At 34.4% G+C, this 23,873-nt stretch overlaps 1 protein-coding gene and 1 pseudogene across 1 annotated transcript in view; both read right to left on the minus strand.

The window, feature by feature from the left end:
• The window catches only part of CSMD3 (CUB and Sushi multiple domains 3), a gene marked incomplete at its 3' end in the record, with an annotated part of 1,277,483 nt that overhangs the window by 1,052,563 nt on the left and 201,047 nt on the right, over nt 1-23,873 (minus strand). The gene's annotated exons all lie outside the window — the stretch shown is intronic.
• LOC114007634 (60S ribosomal protein L13a-like) lies at nt 12,499-15,740 on the minus strand (annotated as a pseudogene).

Here is a 23,873-nt window from a genome sequence, read left to right on the forward strand (position 1 = left end):
GCTGAAGTAGGCTTCTTTGATGCTCTTGGGAAAATCATTTATAAATCTGTTTTCTCATTTTACAATGGGTATAATAATTATCTCATATTCCATAAGGATATTACAAAGATAAAATTTGATATGTTTAGGGAATACTTTGACAATTGTACCATGGTACAGACTATTGGTATTATTAACTTCATAAGATTTCTTTTGTCTAATTATATCTATATTTATCACTCATAAATTAGATATCTTATCAGGATCATTCTGTCTTATATAAAAAGTAAAACAGAACAGTTAGTGTTTTTTGGAGTATTTTGTCTGTTTTTGTGCTAAAGCGTGTACACATGTATGAGCATGAGAGAAAGAAATACCATTCACTGGGGTTGATAATGCCACAGTCACCTTTCTCCATGCCTCCTGGCTGCCAAGAAGCTAAGTACACACATGTACTTGCACAATGTGTTTTTGGGCTGACCAGGCTGGAGTCTTGAACCTTGGTCAGCATGTGACTTCCAGCTCCACAGTACTCTATTAATTGCACCACGAGGCTAGGCCAGTTTGATTTTACAATTAGCAAAGTGACTTCATACCTTCTCTTCCTTTCCTATATACTCCCCAGATTAATTTACTTTTCTCTCAATATCTTACACCCACTTCAGACACAAGGGGTAAAGGGGAAGAAAAACAAAACAGAGGAAAATTAGAATTAGAGTAGTAATAGAAGTAAAGAAGTCACTGTGTAAGGATTTTATAGTAATTACTCTTGTAGGCCAGCTTGGTGGTATAGGCAATAGTGAAATGAACTGCCTTATTGTAAGCCACACACTCCCAGATTGGTCTGAAAACATTCTTGGCATGAGTGTGTGTGCCCAGGATCTAGACAAGCTGGAGGGCTAGGAAAGGGGATCAGAGCATGGCAAGACTCTGTCAAGGGTGGCTCTCTCGCTCGCTTGCTCTCTCTCCTTCTCTTTCTTTTTCTGTTTCTCTAATGGCACAAACTTGCAATCTCTGTCATGAATATAATAAAATAAACTTTAAAAAATTGCTCTTGTAGGAGACTTCAAATAGAAAATTCCAGTATCAGAAAAGAGATGCCAGAGGGACTATCTATTCTAGGACATGTGCCTTACCTCATCTATAGCCTGGAGTGAACTGTATTTGCAGAGAATTATTGATACTAATCTAAATCACAGAGATTAAAATATTTACTACTATGTAAATTTACTAATTAAAAATAAATATAACTTCATGAGGATCTGGCATGAATATCAAAAATATTATCTCTGGAAACCTTTATAGAATGCTAATAATAATAATGACAATAAAACAAGCTTAATGCAAATCTCACCAAAATTCGACTAGATACTCAAGTTCCCCAGGCGAAATTATCTTTCACCTAGTCTGTGTGTTCTCAGGTCATTTTCTAAATTTCTCCAATGATTTTGTGTTATGCTATTTTTTCCTTATTTATTTTAGCACATTTTGTAATGTTGTTAATGTCATAAATTAAACTATGGCTCACAGTCTTTGTGTATTTGAATAAAGAAGACATTCCTGTCTTATAAAAAGCTCTTTGGGTGGCCCCAGTTCCAGTGGTGCAGCCGTTACGCAGCACTCTGGAATACTGGAAGCCATGTAGAAGGTTTGGGTTGGGTTCCCTGGCTGACCTATATATGCCAGGTGCCCATATGCACATGACTGTGATCTTCACTGGCAGAAAAGGCTGAAGAGAAGATTGTAACATGACACCTTCTTTCTGTCTCTCTCTCATTGAAGGGAGGAAGGAAGGAAAGAAGGAATTAGTGAACTAATAAACTAAAAGAAATAAAAACATTTGAATTCTTTTGATTTTGCCATTATTAGATCTGCCCACTAACAATATTCAAGTCTATCTTACCCTGTTCCCATATTTCTGTTCATACAACTATGGTAAAGAGAATAGAAGTTACAGAAAGAAAATTAAAATGCTTTGTCCTAATCTTCATACCAGAAAAGATTTCACAGGCAAGAGAGAGAAAGACAGACACAGAAAAAGCATTACACAATGAGACCTGACCAAGTCATAATACTTTTTCCCTCGATTTCTTTATTACATCAGGTTCCTAAGCATGCACACATATATGCCCAGCATGTCTTTTAAGCCACTGGAGTGGGATTCAAACCATAGTTGGCCATGTGCGATCTGGCTCCCTCTGGACAGTGCTTAACTGCTGCTCTGTAGGGCCAGACACTATAGTCAGGCACTCTTAACTTAATGGAGACTACCAAAACTCACACAGACAGACCTGGTCATAGTCCAGGTGGTCATCAAGCAGGTCATTAAGTGAGGAGTAGCTGCATAATATTGTATTTTATTCTTTTGAAAAAAAATAGGTCAAACATATGGATGGTTATATTATGTGTACGTGTGTGTGTGTGTGTGTATAAAACCTCCTTCTAAGTCTCCCTCCCACATATTCTGTCACTTGATAGACTGATCCCTGCCTTCTGATCTACTAAAGATAGTTAAAATGTAACAAAATTCAGGAAACTCACTGCTGAGTATTTAGTACTTAATGATGTGCAGATGTTATCCTGGAAGAACTCCAGCCAAGCAGCAAGACAGAACAGTACAGAAATTTCTTGATACTTACTCTAGTGAAGCTGTAGAAAAAACTTAAATAAATATATAAGGTCCTGAGGCATTTTCTTCCTACTTTGTACACTGAGTATCATCCATGCAAAAGTGTAAGAAGATTCTCCCACCACTTAAATATTCAAGCACATAATTCTGCAAATCCAAGAGTTTGATCATTTCTCTTCTCTACATTTGTGGTTATTTCAGCATTTTTAGTGGTACACCTCCTTCTTTGTGTTGGATAATATATGCTAGATGATGAAAATTAGCAATAACAGTGAGCCTCAAATTGGACAGACATAACAGTTTCTTCTCTATGTCTCAGTAATGTGTGTGAAGTTATATTTAGAATTAAAGTTGCATTTGTAAAACCTCAGATACACAGTAAAGTATGAAATTATATAATAACTGTGAATCTGTCCTCTAGGGTGTGCATATTTCAGAAATTGTTTTTAATGGAGACTTTATTTAAATATATATTGAAATAATAATTCTCGATTGTTACCTTATTGATGTGCCAGATATTGTATTTGGGTTTTTTGTTGTTGTTGTTATTGTTTCATTTTGTTTTGTTTTGTTTTTGATGAGTGATCTAATACTTTGCCTTGAATTATTGTGTTTGAAATTAGTTCCTTTCTGTCAGTGAGTAGAGTCATTCTTTCCTCTGAGAGTATCAAAATGCAAATTAATCTGGGCCAACCAAATGGCATGGTGGTTAAGGCAGCTGTATCCCACATGGTCAACTGTATGGTTCAAGTGCCAGAGTTGGTGGCTTGAAAAACATGCCAGGCTTTTGTGTATGCATGCCCAAAATTCTGAGAGGAGAAAGGAGAAGGACTGCAGTATGGCCATCCCCCTGGGGAGTGCTTTCTTATTTTCACTTTCTCCCTCTCTGTGTCTCTCTGGTAAAAGCAAGTGCCCTATAGCAAATTATTTTTTTAAAAAAATCAAGCAAATCTCTAAAAAATGAGTGTCATTACCTACCCCTACAGGTTTACATAGATTCTATTAGTACATACAAATGATAGGCATCTTAGTAATTTTTTTCTAGGTTTTGCCATAGGGCATGTGTATTCACTGGAGAGAGACGGGGGGAAAATCAGAAGTCACCCCAGCAATCCTTTCTCCTCCATTCTCCTTTTGGGATTTTGGGTATATTCACACATGTGCCCAGCCTGATTTTCAAGCCACTGGGTTTGGGACTCAAATCAAAGCCAGCCATGTAGAAATCCAGTGCTTAACTACCACACTACCTGCAGGCCCCCAGTATAAGTTGTTTATGGGATAGGAATAGATAAGTCCCTGAAACACAGGTAGAGCAAAGCTGTGATCTGATTCTTGTGCAAAGCAACAAAGGAAGTTGTAAAAATCACACACGAAAAAAAGATCTTATAAACCCTATTGACAATTGAGACCAAGAAATTAATGCAACAGAGGGACCATTGGATCTAAAGAGCCCTGTTAGGAGGGAAAGTGAAAAAAGAAAAGATTCTGAAGGCAAAGTATGAGAAAAAGAATATAAAATATCAATATTTTTGTATTTATTATGTGTTAAAATAGTAATAGTTTAGATATAACAGACTCTACAAAATATGTTAAAATAAATTGCACCTAAAATAAAAAGAGGAAAAATGGATTTTCCTTTAACAGCCTATGTAAGTGTTCAGATGACTCAATGGCCTGGGTCCAAGTGTAACTTGAAGAAAAATGAAGGACATGAGAATGGCTTGCTTGAAATTGGTGGACATTTTTTCAGCTGTTCTATAAATTAAGTTCTAGTAAAAAGTTTTAAAAACTTGTCTTCTATACATCTTTGTCAAAAAAAAACAAAACACATTCACTACTCTGTATTTATTCATTTAAGAACCTTACTGTGTGTTAGGTCCTTTCTAGGGACATGGGCATAGTGCCAAGGAGTACAGCAGATGTAACCTGAATTCATAGAGTTTATAAAATTGTTACTCAAGAAAAAAGTAACCACGGTTTGGAAGAATTGTTGAAATGTATTTTAAAATGTAACTCCAACATACATTTTCCTCTCTAAAAACTTTAAGGCTGCGTAACTGAACGTGAAGGCAGAGCTTCTGACTGTTGTATTTATCACTGCATCTGCCACGTCCACCATGGCACCTACTGCAGAGAGGAAAATCAGCAAGAGATTGTTGCACTGAGTTAACTACCTCCATGAAAGCATGTCTGTGAGATGCTGAGATAATAGGTTCTGGGTCCTTTGGTTTCTGATGTTTTAAGCTAATACATCGATAGGAATTAAGGACTAGCACAATTGCTAGTAAAGACCTCCATTAAATAGTGTGCCTCAATAGTTTGCCAGATGTTTTACAATTGCCTAAGTAGGTACTGGATAGACAACAATAACATCTGTGGACTTAATGAGAGTAAGTTTAACATCACTTAACATCTGTGAACCTCCTTTATTTCTTATAGAATTATGGGATTGTTTGGAATGATCTGTAATTCTCCTTTCGGGCTTAGAATTCTTTGATTGTTTTTGTGTTGCGGAAGATCCTGTAAATGATTAAACCTGCTTGCATAATCATCAATTCTTCATATAGCCCATGTGACATATTGTGTCAAACTATGGGTAGGTGCCATGAGAAACATAAATTATGACAGTTTATATATTTTAAACACAATAACCAGAGAATGCAATGTAAGAATCCTGTCTTCAAAAAAGTTATATGCAAGGGTAATCCAAAGACCACTGAATACTCCTATTTACACAGTACTTATTGCTTTGGTCCATTCTATATTTTAAAGACAGATTGTATTTAAATATTTCACATTATGCTGAGCATTACCATGTTGACATTGTAACTCTGACCCCCAGCAACTTTGATTCTAATTCTGTTCTTTAGTCTAATGCTTGTCCCTTTTCCTGTTTTTAAATGGCTGAAAATGGCTATCAGATTATTATACTTCACTTCTCCTAAATTCCTCCTTCCTGTCAGGATTTTGGACATGCATGTATGCATGCTTGATATGTGTTTCAAGCCACTAGGGCCAGGATTCATACCATAGTCGGGCATGTGGGGTTATTTATGCTGGCCCAGATTATTTTACTCTATAATAGTCCCATATATATATGTCCTACAAAATAAATCTCAGCTAATTATAATTTTTAATAGATAAAATTTACAATAATCCTAATTGGATTATTTAACTTACAAAAGTGCCCTTCATGCCTTCCATTTCTGTGTATTGTTTTTTAATTCAAAAATGTCACTACAGAAAATTGGAAACTATGAGCCAGACAGATGACGTGGTGATTAGAGTGGCTGGATACACATGCTCGACTGACTGCATGGTTTAAGTTATGGGCTAAGCAGCTTGAAAACAATGCCAGTGCATGTGAATGCATGCCCAGAATCTTGAGAGGACAGGGGAGGAGAAAGGTTCACAGGGTAGTCATCTCCCTTGGGGAAGTGCTTTCTCACTTTCTTACCCTCTCTGTCTCCCTCTCTGTCTCTGTCCAGTGAGCACATGCACCTCCTTACAGCTAATTTTTAAAAAATGAAAATTATCATGCTTCATTGCATCTCTTTAACTCTATTTCAATTTTGTATTTCCTTTGAATATAAGTATATACACATATTTGCATGTGGATATACTCAGTATTCATGCAAGCATTTTTTATTCTTCTTTTTTACTTAACATAATTTCATGACTATTTCCTAGACTCCTTATAGTTATAATTTGTCACATAAATCAGTGTTTTTCAGTAAGTAAGGTATAAATTATTTCTATCATTAGATTTGAGTTATATATACGTATGTGTATATGTATGTTTTTTGCAATGCAAACACATAAACCTCTGTTCGATAAACCTTTTTTTTATTTTTAAAATGTATTTATTTTAATTCATGGTGTGCATATGCAGGGAAAAGAAAAAAAGAGAAGTATCTTCCATGGGCTCTTGTCATACTGGGATCACCTTCCCACAGCCCTCCATCTTTCCTGGATTCGGGATACTTGAACCTAGCCTGTTTTAGGTCAATAAGCCGGTGTTCTGAACCTACAGCTGGCCATATGGCTCCCAGTACTGCAGTTCAATAGTTGTTGACTGTACCACTGGATTAGGACAAAACTTTTTTTCTTATACTAGATTTTTTTTTTCAATTTGTCAGAGGGCATATGTGCTCACCAGAGAAAGACAGAGACAGAGAGAAGAAAGACAGCAAGACAGCATTGTCCCATAGGTAATGATCATGGCACAATCCCTTCTCTCCATTTCTCCCTCCTTTCAGGATTTTAGACACACACACACATGCAGCCTTTCTCATCCAGGACTTGAAATGTACAGTTGGCCATGTGGGATCCAGCTGCCTTAACCACCATGCTACAGGCTGGCCCTATACTGAATAATTAATTATCCAAGAACTTTGCCAATAGTAAAAATGTTGGATCCTGAATGTATATCTTTCCCAAAGCATTATGTCAAATCATCAGATGATAATATGGGTATGGAGTACACTTTACTGTAAGGGCTTACCAATGTGCAAACTGGTATCTCAGATACCCCCTTTTAGTATTTTTTTCCTTTAATAAAACTAAATTAAATTTGTTCTTTTGTTGGTTATAACCAATGTTATAAGTTTTTGTGATCAATTTTGATCACACACACAAATATGATCTGTTGGGCCAGTCCATGGACTGGTGATTATGTGACCTGGATCCCACAAAACCAACTGCGCAGTTAAGTCTCAGACCAGCAATTTGCAAAACATTCTGGGCATATGTGTGTGCATACCCAAAATCCTGAAAGGAGGAAGACCTGGAGGAGAAAGGGTTGGACATTTATATGCCTCATTGAAGGTGCTTTATTTCCCTCTATTTCACACTCTCTCTGGCAAGTGCACATGCCCTTTGGCAAATTTAAAAATTTTTTAAAATTATGATCTGTGAAAAATGTCATTCACTCACCCACTATTTTATTCAGACTTTTAGGCCCTACAGTTAAACTACAAAGAAAACATGCACAAATATGTTCCTTCATAAAACATACATTCTGAATGGAATAGATTGACAGTTACATTTTTATGGCGAGAATAAGGAAGGGGAAAAGCAATCTGAGTGCATTTCTCTAAAAAAAATGGAGAAGTAACTTTTTTCTAAAGACAGAGATGATATTAACAAGTAGTTTAATAGGAAAAGTGAATAAATCATTTGAACATGAGCTATGAACACTATGTACTAGTTGAATATAATTTTTGGTTATACATCTTTTCTTCTTCTTTTTTTTAATTTTCAACTTTATTTCCAACTTAAAACTTCATTATAAAACTTGTCAAATAAACATGTCAAAAACAAAATTAAAAACTAACTGTAGCTATCCAGAAATTACTGCACTATATAGGAAACGGGCTCTTTTCATTAGTAGGGAAACAAGTGAACATCCTTCTTCCATCCTCAAAGGTTCCTTGGATGAGTCTTGTACAGAACACACTGGAATGTCACTTACTGATATCAGGAGAAAAGCATTAAAAAAAAAAAAAACTACTTGCATACATCAGTACTAATAAAACAGTTTCACCAATGTTTAAAAATTATAGGATGCAGAATGCTAGAGCAAACCAACTTCATGATCACATTAACATAAGCTAAGTTCCATACACTTCAAAATGCAGTGTAAAATCAACACTGCATTATCTAAATGGCTCATATATAAAATGTGTAATTATAATTAAAACCCAAACATACACACTACATTTATCACATTCCCCTATGTTTAATATGCTGAAAGCAATTTAACTTTGAATACAAAAGTTTGGTGAATTTGCTACTGCTCCTTTATGGGCCAATTAACAATGAGACTAATAGACATCACTAAAATTTAATGGCTAACGTTACCTTATGTACATCTATTAAACTAAAGACAGATATGACTTTAAACTAACCCCTTAAGAAGCTGTTTTAGATAGCACTCCTTTACAGAGAGCAAAGTTGTAAATATAAAAGATATACAAAGTACAGTATAAACTACATGAGCTTAAACAGTAGCAAAAACACTGTTGACTTAAAAAAGTCAAAAACATATAAAAATATTAGCCTGAAATGGCAAATTTTCAAACACCAATTTGTGTAAAAATGCTTGAATGCTTAAATAGTGATGGTTCTCCAAAAATATATATTTTTTCTATTTGCAACAGCTTATAAAGGCAAACAAACACCTGCAATTGAGGTAGCAAAGCCAAATTTGCAAACTTTGGATTAAGAAAAATACCCTTCCTTCTTCTATACAATATTAAATGAATTGTAATTGTTTCAAATTTTTAATTCACATGTATTATTTTACAAAGCTTTATCCCAAAAAAGAGTAGGTAAAAATTAGACACATATTTTGAATAACACTATATAAAAAAAATTTTTGAATAATTTACATTGCATTTCAAACTATTACATATACTGCAATTCAAAAAGTACTTATATTTTTGAAAATTTATTTCATGAGGCTTGGAAATTCCAAAAACTTTTGAAGAGGACAAGATCATTTTGTAAAAAAACATATTGCTATGTAATTTTCAGGTGCTTTTCCTGGCATTGGTTATTTATTTGTAAAAGAATGTGTATTTTACAGACTTGTTTTGATAAAACCAACTGGAAAATATAAAAAGACTAGTATCACTCATTTTGTATTTAAAGTTTATTTACTATTTCTTCCTTGAGAAAGAGCCTCCCTCCAACAGGTTCTTCATGCTATAATCCTCCTCCAGCTTTAGCCATCTTCCTCACAAGCATCTACATGTGGAGTACACAGGGAAGCCTGGAGAGGTGAATCCGAAACCTACTCAGGTGGCCCAGCACTGCAAAGTGTTGCATCATCACTGCACACATTGCTTGACTCTTATGATCACTGAATTTTTGACAAGACATTTAGAGTAAAATTACCTTTCACAATTTTTTGTCATTGTCACCAATGTTCAAAGACTTAATACTTTTATTTCCCTTTTTTTTCCTCCCCAGTCTGGAGATGTCTTTAAATGATCTAAACTAGTATTTCTCACATCTTAGTGTGCATAAAAAGTTTCTTGGCAGTTATATTATGATTTATAACCTCACTTAGTAATTCTGAGGTGAGGCTACTTATTATATCTTCTCATAAGCACCCCTGTGATGACAATGCTGCTGGTACTATGGACTACGTTTTGAATAACTAGTATTTAGACAGGCTAGTAGTAAAAGCAAAAGTGAAAACGTGAATTTTGCCCCTCTTATATAGTTAAAAAAAAAAAAAAAAAACTGTTGCAATTCTACATCAGTTTCTATAGTGGGAATAATGTCCAGTGTGTTGGAGAATAACTTTTAAGGTAATCAAATACCTTGCCTCCACCATGTCATTTGATCACCCATAAGTGCCATTTATTGGCTCATTGATTCTTTTATGAACATTATTCCCATAAAAACTCAACCTAAAAAAAAAAAAAAAAAAGAAAGAAAGAAACAGTCTGTGTAACTTCATTGTAAGTGTTCCTCCCACAGATGTGTTTCCAACTGCAACAGATTTAATGTTTCGTAACATTATTCTTTTATGTAGGTGGAACATTTAGTTTTTATCCCTTTACTCTCTTTCCAAGCAATATTTTAAATAGATTAAAATTGAGTGGGACCAAAAATTTAATATGCAAATTTCAATGACTAGTCCATAAAAGTTCTTAGCTTGGGGACAGCAGGTGGTATGGTGGATAATGTTGCTGGAACCCAAAATACTGACCACGCTTCAAGTTCTAGACCTGGCGACTTGCTTTCTCACTTTCTCTCACTCTCTCTCTCTCTCTCACTGTCTGTCTCTGGTCAAATTAAAACAAAGAAAGAAAGAAAGAGAGAGAGAGAAAGAAAGAGAGAGAAAGGAAAACGAAGAAAGAAAAGAAAGAAAAAGGCTAAAGGAGTTATTAAAAAAAGTCTTAGCTTATTTTCACAGTTTTTGAGGATTTCATGAATCTTTCTATTTCCAAAAAATATATTAGGTAAAATCTAAAAACATTAATAAAGTTATAATTTGTTTTATTTTATTTAAATTTTATTAAAATTTAATTTCTTATTTTTTAACTTGACCAGAGAGGTCACAGAGAAAGAGAGAGAGAGAGAGAGAGAGAAAGTAAGAAAGCAAGCCACCAGGTCTGGGACTTGAACCGAGGCTGACCATGTGGGAGTCCAGTGGCCCTAACTATCATGCCACCTGTCGGCCCTATAAAGTTATAATTTTTTGATTCACTATGTGATACTATTTAAATTGAAATTATAATATCCAATGGATAATGTTCAGTTGAACTCATATGCAATTGATAATTCATATTCAGCTGATATTGTTCAGATTTCTGATTTATTTCTGAATTATATCATGTTTCATGCAAGCAAGAATCCTTAGGTTCCTTTGAGTAAGCTCCTAACTATATTGTAATAGTAAAAAGAATATCTTAAAAATAAATACATAATATACTCCTAGAAACTAAAAATATGTTCAGTGTTTCAGATTTTTAGAAATACGTTGTAAGGGAACAAGCAGATGTCATAATTGTTACATCACTGAACTCCCATGTAGTCGACCTGAGGTCAAGTCCTGGACCCGGCAGCTTGAAACTCATACCAGGCACATATGCATGCATGCCCAAAATCCTGAGAGGAGATTGGAGGAGAATGGATTGTAGCATGGCCATCCCTCCATGTGTGGGGGGATGGTGATTTCGCACTTTCTGTCTCTCTGTTTCTCCAGCAAGTGCACGTGCTCTATAGCAAAAATCTCTCAACAACAACAAAATAAATAAATACATTGTAGGGGTCATCAGGTGGTGTTGTGGTTAAGGCGCTGGACTCCTACATGGAAGGCCACATTTCAGGTCCCTGACCCAGCAACTTGAAAGCCATGCTAGGAGTGTGTGTGCATGCATGCCCCAAATCCAGTTAGAAGAATGGAAAAGGGACTATGGGAGTAGCCATCCTTCCTGGGCAGTGATTTCTCTCTGCCCATGTCCCTGTCTCTATGGTAAGTACATGTGCCCTTTGGCAAAACACTTAAAATACATTGTATTTATAAATAAGACTATCTGACTTAAAGTGGTATACTTTGTTTCAGAAAGTCATTTATTTTGTATCCAGTCTATAATGGAAAGGGTATTGCATGTCTAGTACAATGTAGCCTCTAGCAGTGGTACAGGCTCCATCAGCATCCTCACTCCAGCTAGTCTCTATGAGTAGAGACTCAGACTGCTCAATTATCAGTCATAATTTGTTTCTACAATTTGTAATTTCAATCTTTAATCTGCCAGTCTATAGTCGTCTATGTGTCAGTGTAAAAATCTAGACTACTGGCAATAGATCAAAGGTCACAAAAATATAAAAATGTTCATTAGAGGTAGTACTGGCCAGGGTGATGAGAATGGTCTTGAGTTCTGCCTACTGAATAGAGATCACTTCTCTCTCTCTCTCCCTCTCTCTCTCTCTCTCTTTCTCTCTCTCTCTCTCTCATTATCCCTCTGGTTTCTAAGGAATAACTCAGTCTATTCAAGTCTATATTTCTTTACTTGTATGAATGTGAATAATAAAACATATTGTAAAGGGTTATTAGAGGAACAAACCAGATATTTGTGATGGAAGTATTTTCAGGATGTCGTCTATATTGTTTAGCCTCTTTTCCATGTATTTCCTCTTTTCTTTTTCCTACACGCAAGTAGTTTGCATTCTCTTTAGGCTTCTAGGGAAGGTGACCAGAAAAAAAGCAGAAAATATTCTGAAATGCTGGGACTTTTCTGATCTCAAATTAAGAATAACAAGAAGAAAACATACGTGGACTGTTTCCTTCTCTGCAAAACTTGGGGAAAACATGAAGAGAGTAGATAAATTTAGTTTTTGCTCAATCAATGGTAATAATAGCTATGTTCCGCTTAAAGCTGAGATTGTAGAAAGCAATTCATATCTGACACAAATTTAAGGCGCCTAGCAGTGGGCGTCTAAAGAGATAAAGGAAGAAAAAAATTACATCTGTGTTGATCTATTTTATCACAAATATCTTTTCACAAAAAGAATTTGTAGAATGTTAACTATTAACAAGTAACATTAGATTACACACTAGATTATAGATCTACCATGTAATCATCCTGAAGTTTCTTCAAATGTTATTTCTAAGTGTTACATATTTGGATGCCTACCTAGAGTCTGCTGAAAAAGGAATGTCTGAAGCGAAAAGGCTAAGTTGCAAAATGTGAGTGAGGAAATACAGTTTTCAAAAAGGAAAACACTCTAAACTCTCTCAATAAAAGAGGTTGTACCTAAAGCATTAAGTATTAGAAACGCCAAAGAATAAATGTCACTTCAAAAAGTAAAATAAAATTTGAGTGGGAGGATTCTATCCTGTCCTCTGACACACATCACTGACGTTTTCAGAAAAGCATCCATGCTGACACCAGAAAAGAGCTGTTTTTTTACTTTATTTTTTTCCTGATTGGACCTGATGTGCACTGAATACTAGATTTTGGGAGCAAGATAACTGCTCATGTGAAAAATAACCAAATATATATACATATGTATATTTCGATGCACACAATTTTAGACTGGCAAATATACATCTTACTTACTGGTAAATATACATCTTATGATGTATTATGAAAATAATACAACTATCATTGTATTATGAAAATAAAATACATGAACTTTTCCTCAGTGTTGAGTAACTGAACTGTGAATTTAAAATAAGAAATACCATATGTAATAAAGAAGATGAGGGAACCAGCAGTTAGCGTAATGGCTATGTCGCTGGACTCCCACGTAGTCGACCGCGGTTCGGGTCTCGGACCCGGTGGCTTAAATCTCACGCCGGGCGCGTGTGCGTGCGTGCCCAAGATCCCGAGAGGAGAATGGAGGAGAAGGGATTGCAGCGTGACCATCCCCCCTGGGGGGTGATTTCTCGCTTTCTGTCTCTATGTCTCTCTCTGTCTGTCTGGCGAGCGCACGCGCCCTATAGCAAAAACCTCTCAAAAAAAAAAAAAAAAAGAAAAAGATGGAAACTAAATGATTTAATGTTAATATACTAAAAAAAACATATGTTACTTGGATCTAAAAAAACTCATTACTTTAGAGTTAGCTTTATTTTTTAAATTTTTTTTATTTTTGGAGAGGTTTTTGCTATAGGGCGCGTGCGCTCGCCAGACAGACAGAGACAGAGAGATAGAAGTGAGAAATCACCCCCCAGAGGGGATGGCCACGCCGCAATCTCTCCTCCATTCTCCACTCGGGATCTTGGGCACGCACGCACATGCACCCAGCGTGAGTTCAAGCCACTAGGTCTGGGACTCGAACTGCGGTCAACTACATGGGAGTCCAGCGACATAGCCATTACACTAACTGCTGGTCCCTCTGAGTTAGCTTTATTTTTAAGAGACATCTTCATGTACATTTAGCATGATAAGCAGAATAAAATATCAGCCTAATGAAGATTTTTTGTTTGTCTAAATGTAAGCATATATCAAATCAGAGATTGAGGAGTCACCTTTTTGCAATATGTTAACTCTGCTATTTCTGTGACTTGGTTGGTAACACAACTACCTACAATGAGAGATTAAAAGTGCTGTGGGCAGTGCCAGAATGACTGAAAATCAAGTTATCATGCTAACAACTATGATAAATACAAGTGATTAAGTTACTGTCAAACTTTCTATTTGTGCTGTGTGACTAACAGCCCTTCTCTATTGATAACTTATTGTCGAGTAACAATAAAGTATAAAATCCTTTTGATTTTTTAAGGGAATGTAATTGATTTTGGGGATAGATTCATGGTAACAGAGAAATGTATTCTTCGCATGCAATTTTTAACCATGAAGTGTTTGCACACTTACTTTTTCTTTATGCCAAGATGTGAAATCCTACCATGAGGTATATTTTTCACTATTAAAGCAAGATTTTTGTTTAGACTGATGTTGTACCTAAAGTATAACGCAAGATCTCAGAATTCACAACTATTATTTATTAATTAACTTGTTATAGTTTTCTGGAGAAATGAATGAAAAGCTTTCTTGCTTCCTGTAAGATAAAAGAGAGAAAAAAAATCCCAGACTTTCACAGCCTATATAGAAAATTATGATACTCATACATTTTTTAGAAAAAGGTCTAACGTATCATAGATTTTTGGCTAAAACCTATTATAGGTCTTTGTGAATTTAAAAAGTTATTGAAGTGATCTTGGTTTATTTTGTTCGTTTGTTTTTGTTTTTGTTTTTTAAATAAACAGTCTATGGGGCTCAGAGTAGGAGTCTGAGTCTTGAGGACCTCTGTGTATTTGCCAATTTTCTTCTCAACGTTCTTTTCAGCCTGTTTCCATAGCCTCTTGAGCTGTTTCTTCTTTTGGTAGTGCATCTTGGCTTTCTTCCTCCCCCTCTCCAGGGTGGTTGTCACTGCCTGGTACTTCCAGCCGACCTCATGAACCAGGTGCTCAGGTAGACAAAAGTTCTCATAGGCATCAGTCATACAACCCTGAGGGTAGCAGGAACCACATCAGCTTTTTCTTATTACAGGGCAGCAGGATGTGATCTCAAAGAAGAACTTCAGGCATTTGGGGCAGCCTGGCCGTTGGTGGTCTTATGGGGTGGCATGCCTCCCATGGTCCACCAGAAGGTGTGGCTGGGGAGCCCAGAAGTGGTGGAGCCTGGAAGTAATATGGGCCATGAAATGGCTTGGTGTTCATCCACTTAAGGGACAAGGCCAGGTACTTCAGCTTGTTTCTGTAGAAATTGCCAGACTTGACGATCAGTAGATGGTGTAACAGTTATGTCACTGGACTCTCACATAGTTGACCACGGTTCAAGTCCCTGACATGGCAGCTTAGAACACATACTGGGCATGTGTGTGTGCATGCCCAAAGTCCCCAGAAGAAAATGGAAGAGAAAGGAGTATGAGGGGCCATTCCTTCTGGCGGGGGGAGGGGATGATTTCTCACTTTCTGTCTCTGGCAAGTGCACATGCCTGATAGCAAAACTCTCTCTCCAAAAGAAAAAGAAATTGCCAGAAACGTTGATTGCCTCATAGTGCAAAACCACCACCTTGGGCCCAACAGCACCTGTATGGCCATGATGGCTACCAGGCATCCCAGAAGTTGATTGGGGCCATTCAGCACCAGTGCCTGCCTCTCTGCCATCTGGGGCAGCTGCCTGGGAAAAAAGAGTCTTGTATCTTTTAATCTTATTTCTTTTCAAATTTATTTTGCATACTTTATTCCATATTGCTTTAATCTCCATTATATCCAAAAATATTATAGGCTAAATATGTATGAACTCCACTTGGAGTTAAAGGGGAAAAACAATGCACTTTTTCTATCCCAGAGAGCAACTTGTGCTCAACAGACAAGGAGAGACAAAAAGGCAGGAGAGAGAGCACCCCTCAGTGTGATGTGGGCCATTTTTTTTTTTTAATTTATTTTGCCAGTCTTTGCCTTTTGATTAAAATACTGGTGTCTCTAATCCATTTATGTTGAATGTAAGTACTGATTAATTAGCATTGGTCTGCCATTTTGATACTTGTTTTTTTATATGTTTTACTCCATTTTGTTTCTCTAGTTTCTCATTGTAATTTTTTGCAAAATGTATATTTTCTAGATATTTTAGTTTCCTTGTTTATTTTACTCTATATTTCTAAATTTTTTGCACTTGTTCTAAATATAAAATTCACATATAGATTTAATTTGGTTTGGAAGAATGCCAACTTATTTTCAGTAATATCCATATAGCTTCATTACCTCCATCTTCCTTTCTGGTATTCATATATAACATTACATATTCTTACATTATAAGCCTTCAACTCTGTTTTTAAATACTGTCTTATGCAGTTGCCTATATAACCAGATACAAGATTTTTAAAGTTACAAAAAATAGACTGCATTTTATATTTGCTGATCATCTTTAGTCATGTTGTTTATTTCTTTGTGTGGATTTATGTTATTTTTTAATGTCATTTCTTTCTAATCTCTAGGATTTCTTTCAGTATTTCTGTGAGAAACCTGCTAGTGATGAGCTCTCTCAATTTTGATTTATTTTTAAAAGATAGATATGCTGTATGTAAAATTCTTGGCTGATAGTCTTTTAAACTTTCAATACATCATACTCCTGCTTTTGACTTCCATGGTTTCTAATGAAAAATCAAAGGTTAATCTTACAGAAAATTCCTTGCATTCAATTAGTTATTGTTGTTACTGCTTTCAAGTTTTTATCTTTGTTTAAAGTTTTGGCACCTTGACTATGATTTGTCTAAGTGTGTGGCTTTTTGAATTTATCATAGTTGATATGTAGATTAAAGTTTTCCATATAATTCAGAACCTTATTTCCCCCATTATTTCTTTAAATATTCTTTTTTTCCCTTTCATGTTCTTATTTCCTTTTGATATTCCTATTGGGATTTACTAACACACACAGTTTTGTGTGACATTATTTGAGGTTCTATTCATTCTCTTTTCTTTGTAGTTTTCATGTTAGATAATATCAATTGGCCTATCTTTCAGTTTACTACTTTATTCTGCCGCACACATTTTCTGCTAAAATCCAATAGTTAATTTTTCATTTCAGTTTTCAACTCCAGAACGTCCATGTGGTTCTATTTAAAATTCCTATCTCCTCATTCTATTCTCTATTTGGTAAGAAATTATTCTCATACTTTTCTTTTTTGCTTCAGATATCATTTCCTTTAATTCTTTGGGCATAATTATAATAACTGATTTAAAGTCTTTGTCTAGTAAGTCCCCAGGACTATATTAAAGGATTTCAAAAGTTTCAATGGCTACCTCATTCCCCAGATGAAATGTCTTTGGCAAGCCTTTTAGTTATCCCATCTGGTTATCACTGCCTCAGGCAGCCAGTATGTTAAACATCTACTACTTTATTTTTAGTTAGTTAGTTATTTTTACAACTGTCCTGGGAATAGGCAGCCAGTATGTTAAACATGTACTACTTTATTTTCATTTATTGATTTTTTTTACAAGTGTCCTGGGAATAGGCTACTACCTGCTGAGAAGGTCTGGATCAGGTCAAAGAATGACAAAGTGGTAAATAAGATCTTTGGAGGGAGTTATCAGAACTGTAAAAACAGGGATAATTCTCTGGGTATGAGGATTTTTCATGAGCTCTAAAGAGGTTATTCCCCTTCCCATATCAGTTAAGTCGCTGCTTTTCACAGCTATTATGGACCCAGGAAAATGGGAATGAAAGTAGGACAAGTTAATCTGTGACAAAATTTATTGTTTTTAAGTAGATTAGATCATTTTTCTTGAATGAGCATTCTTCAGATTGTTTATAAGTGTTTGATTAATTTTTAAAGTTCTGAAAAAATATTTTGACAATTTTGCTGGTGTTCTCATTGCTTTTATGAGAAGATTTCTGAAAGTATTATTTATTCATAACATTTTAATGTGTTCTTTATGCATTTAAAAGTAACTTCACTGGATTGTTGCTTCCTTTTTTACAGATAGGTTCCTAATAAATTTATTAGTAGCACATATTATTTATATACCTTCTGTTATTAATATAACTGAATTAAATTAGTAGCAATCAGCACAGGTAGAGTTATGCTTCAACCCTTCTATTAATAATCATTATACAATTGAAATATAATAAAATCAAAAATTACATTTTTACATTTACAAATGACTGAAGTTTTCTTGGTATAGATCATATTATTTTCTGCATGTATCTGACAATGTGGCAATAAAGAGGCAGAACTATATTTTTAAAGAAGCTTAGAAAAAAATTTAAGATAGACAACATTGCATCTGACTCTCAAAAGACATTAATGGAACAAAGTGTCAGAAGTCTAATTTATCCTAGTGATATGAATGAACATGTAAAGCAGCTAATTTTTTTTAAATGTGGGATATCTTCTAAAGGGTGAGAATTTAATGAGGCATTAAATTGTTTTTCTGAACTAAAACTCTTCAGGAGAAGTGTTATACACAGTGCTTAAAAATTGAGACAAAACATAAATTGTCCATTTCATATATACCATTTTACAAAGATAAGGAAAATTTTAGATTAAAACTAAATTGTTACAATGTTTATAGTCACTATTTTTTATATATCTACATGTGGAGGAGATTAATTGTTAAACATACTTATTTTAAGTCCAGTATAGTGTTAAAATCTTGAATTGTCTAAAACAAATTTTTTTTTTCTTAAAAGAATGTAATTGCAATTGCTAACAAATCAGCTTAATTGCTAGTTTGCATTAGGAACAAAACATATTTATATTATATATTAAGGGATACTCTATGAAAATTCTCTTTAAGGTTTTATGGAATTTAGCTAAAGGACAGTGGGTATTTGGCATGGAAACATTGGGGGCATATGCACTCCCCAAAATGTTCCATACAATAAGGGGAAAGATAATTCCTGAAGCAAATCTAAGTTCATAGCTATCTACCTCCCCATCAATTTTTGTTATCTATTGCAACAGTTATTTACACTAGGAATCCATTCTTCATTGCACTTTTCCTTTTTTAAAAATCTAATTGCAACATATATACTGATAGTCATTGATCATTTTCAGTAGTGAAAATCTTGTGATACACGCATACAATTGACCTAGAGATTTTTGTTGGATAAACACTTTTAAAATTCAACTGCCTTATGTTGTATATAAATTCTCTGGCTTCTCAAAATTATTTACCATTGCACTGTTACATTATATTTTTCTCGACTTTAAGTATTTAATGTGACAACTCTAGTCATAAGTAAAAGTAAGTCTTGGTAGGCCTTGTTTCTGAAACAAACAAAATAAAAAACAACTAATATATGATGATAGCATTGACGAAAGAAAGCACTAATTTTTGTGTGTGTGCATGAGGTGGGCACGTGCACTTGCCAGAAAGACAGAGAGAATGAGAGACAGAAAGCGAGAAATCACCCCCCAGGGGGGATGGTCACGCCGCAATCCCTTCTCCTCCATTCTCCTCTCAGGATCTTGGGCACGCAGGCACATGCACCCGGTGTGAGTTTAAACCACTGGGTCTGGGACTCAAACTGCAATCAGCTACAAGGGAGTTCAGCGACATAGCCATTACGCCAACTCCTGGTCCCAGAAAGCACTATTTTAAAGACAAGTTTAAATGATGAATGGGCTGATGACCAACATGGAAAGAGGACTGTGATTCTATATGTATATATAGAAACAGACAAAGTACAGAAGAGGTGTATGTTTGCTTTAAAAAAGATGTTTACTGATAAACACAAACTACTTTTTCATCCAAAATATAAACACAATCAAATAAACAGAACAACTATTCCTTCTTTTATATTTCTGTTTTAGGTACTAGGAGTACAAAAAAGAGGTAAACAGGCAAGGTCAATGGTTTTCTGGGCTTGGCATTGGGGAATGTCTGAGAGGTGTAAAGAAAGATTACATGTAATTGTATCCCTAAGAATTCCTTCCTGACACCCCAGAGAGGCCTCCTCTGGTAGCAGGTAATAAAGAAGAATTCCCATACTGTTTCTGTTTTCCCATGCAATAAGGGAGTTTATGATATTTAAATTTAGTCCATTAAAAAATTATAAGGAAAAAAAAAAAAACTACATTCTTGCTTACTAGAGTTTATGGCTACTGAAGTAGAGTAGGTCCTACAGTTGAAAAGAAAGGATCTCAAGAAAACTGCAAAAAAGTCTAGAATAAATATAGCACAGTAAAATGAAGGGGAACAACAAAAAACTCATAATAATCAGCTTTTGTAGTGAGTTCTAGGCCATCTTAACACTTTTTATTTCAATTCTGAAACAACAGAGAAACTATTAATGGCTTAACTTTTTTGTGGCATAAACAGACTTGCAGTTTAAAAAGATAACACTGCAGATACAGTGTAGTTTGAACGGAAAAGACGAGAGGGTTTATGAGAGAGGCAGAATTGAAGGAGATGGGGACCAAACAGACTCAGTGTTTGATGAACTAAATATAGAAAAATGCAAGGAATACATTCAAAAACTCTTTAGCACGTTAGAGATTAGATATGATAGGTGAGAAACATGGTAATGTCAAAAGGGATTTCTCGATATAACAGAAAACACTGGTCTTATTTAGTTAGATAAAAAAATATAGTAAAGTAAATGTTGCTTCCAGCATCACAACTAAAACCAAGACATTAGTTACCAGCCAATGGGGAAAGGAGCCATATTTAAGAAGGTCAGAATTGATCACTGAATAAATAAATAGAAGATAAATTATAAAAGATTGAGAAAGTATGAGTATTTTACTCTACATACTAGAGGGGTTACTAGGTAGTAATTAAGCTAAACAAGAAAAAAGCTTTAAAAAATGTATATGAAGAGTAAATAGATTACCTATTTCTGCTGTGTTTCTTACAAATTATTCAGTATTTAATATGTGTAAAATACGACTAAGAATCAATAATGAATTAAGCATATCTCCAGTTAAGGAGCTTGCTGTATTTATAAACATAAAAATATTTCATTTTTAAATAGTTACTAGCTTATTGATTATCAATTCCTTATTTATAGTTATAGAAGAGAAATAATAGGAAAATTAAGCATTCCATAGATAGAAATAAATATAAAGGTATATTCAAACTAAATTAGTTAAATTATTCCAAGTGTTTACTTGGCATGTGACCAAGTAAACATACTGACTACACAATTAGAATTCTTAAATCAGAGTTATATATGGAGTTTTCTCACCTTAACTTTCACTTAATCTGTTTTAAAAGAAGCATGAGAGAATGATACTGAAGTTAATATCACCTTCTTAATTAAAGTAATTATGAAGGTTTATTTACATGTAGTTTCTTTTTTTAAAGTAAAAGAAATTCCTTTACCTGAATTTATATTGAGGTTTCCATCTTGAGCAGTAAGTTTAGAAACATGTTATCTAAATAATTATTTAAATAACTTAAATAACCTGGTTTCCAAAAATACTTCCCTTATGGAAACTGCTGGGGTATATTTGGAGCATTCATTTATATAAACTAAGATGACATAAAAATTTGTGACACCTGCACTAGAGACTTGTCAGGAGATGAAGAGGTAAAAATGCATTAGCTTTAGTGACCTCATTTCTCCGTGATCTAACCATTTCCTTGACTCATTTGACAGGGTTTTCATGTCTTTATATGAAAATTTAAAAATATTGCACAGCTGTAATGGCACAAGCTATACAACCACATGGGAGTGCTGGGTTTAGACACAAGACTAACCCAAGCATGCCAGACACTGCAATGTGCACCTGTAATCCCCACTAACTGTGAAGTTGTGACAGAGGATCACAATGGTGAGACGCTTTCAAAACAATTTCTGTCTCTCTTCCTCTCTTCTCTCTCATAAAATAAATAAATAAATAAATACATTTGGTACTTCCTGGTCAGAATTCGTAGGGATTTCAGTATGCATGTAAAATAATTTAGATACATTCTCTTAAAATACTCCTGCAGATAAATTTGAGGTGTAATCAGCACTCATTATGTTGTGCTCAAATATTACAAGTTAAATTTTTCACCATAAAGTGACATTTATTCTTCCCCCCCCATTAGACTATTATACTTGAGATGAAAGAATCCCTTAAAAATCTGATTAACTTTTATTTATTCATTCATAAAATTATTTATACATTTAATCACGATACATCATTTAGATTGTAAAGAGACTTTATCAAACATGAGATTTGTAGTGCAGCCATCACCCTTAGGGGGGGGTGGTTTCTCACTTTCTGTCTCTCTGTCTCTCTCCATTTCTCTAGTGAGTGCATGTGCCCTACATAAACATCTCTCAAAAAATTACATTTAATTAAATTTTAATTGTTAATTAATCTCATTTTCTTAAAATTTTACTAGAAAACTGAAGAAATAGTAAGTCTAGCCTGTGTCTATTTTTGTCTGACAAGAAAATAAAATAGCTGAAAGCTAATTCTTATAGTTTTATCCCTCTAAATTTTTCTGAAGGTTCTTAGTACAAACTAAAGAATTAATATTTAAATATAAAAAATAACTTATTATCTCTTTTAAGTCTAGTCTTTTAAGGAAAAATAAAGAAACCTGTACTCAGTAGATTAAATAATATCATGAAAACCCTAGATATGCATGCATTGAAAATATTCCCAGTGTACAGCTAGCCTGAGCACTCCATAATTCACTAAGAATTTTATAAAGGTATTATAAAGATGGCTTATAATGTTCCAACACTACATCTAAATTTGAATCATTTGTGAAGACTGCTACCAGAACCTTCTATTCACAGGAGACTAATGATCCATTAGTTTCAACAAAATGCTCCATTAACGTAAAAATGAATTTGACCAGGAGAAAGGCTATTAAATACCACCAAGTTTTAAGTGTGGCTTTAGATCTTCCTTTACAACATTAAATAATGGAACTCATCATCTGGCCAAAGAGAGTGAGGCTTAATTGAACTTTTAGATGTCTAAAATGGAGACGACCTTCTCATTTTTTAAAAAATAAGATGTAAAATTGAAAATTATATGGAAATATTGAGACTTCTTTGTTTCCTGAAACTTTCAGATTTCTTTTAGCTCTAACAATTCAGATCATATTTATTTTCTAGCAAAACACAAAGTCATCTCATGAAGGATCATGTGATATTAATTTATTTACCCAAATATTTATTCAAAAATAATTTATTGAGAAATAGTGGAATAAAAGAATTAGAAATAAAGTTTAAGATTGCTTTCAAGTAGGCAACTGGAAGAATTAGAGATGATGCTGACGAGATTTTCTTATTTTTCAATTCATTTATGATCATGCATTTTATTGGGAGTAGCAAGAAGAGTTAGTGGACAACAGACACTGACACCGTATCTTTTTCAGTGCTACAAATAGTGAACAACAATCTCACCTTAGACTATACAAATGCAGTAACCTACATATTTTAAGTTACACCGTTACATACTGGAAAGAGAATTGAACTAGAAATTAAGACTGAGATTTGAATCCCAGCTCTGTTACTAATATACAATGAAAACTTCCTTCCTTTCTTGAGCTCTAATTTTTCACTTATTTTTTATTTGTTTTTTTATGTTTCATTTCAAGTTATAAAATGGAGAATGTCACTGGAAAGTAAGAAAAGAATATGTGATAATATTTCTATGAACTTACCTTGACAACTATGAAAAGTTAAAGGTAGAAGATTTTATAGGAAGGTAATGAGTCTGTTTGATTCATAGTAAGTTGAAAATGTTGAAACTCTAAAAATTGTACTACCTAGTTACCAATTAGAAAAAATATTCTTAATGTTTATTGGCTTTGTAGTCATTATTTTGTGCCAATGAAAAATAA

The sequence above is a fragment of the Tupaia chinensis genome, unplaced genomic scaffold (assembly GCF_000334495.1).
Source record: "Tupaia chinensis unplaced genomic scaffold, TupChi_1.0 Scaffold000032_1, whole genome shotgun sequence".
NCBI lineage: Eukaryota > Metazoa > Chordata > Mammalia > Scandentia > Tupaiidae > Tupaia > Tupaia belangeri.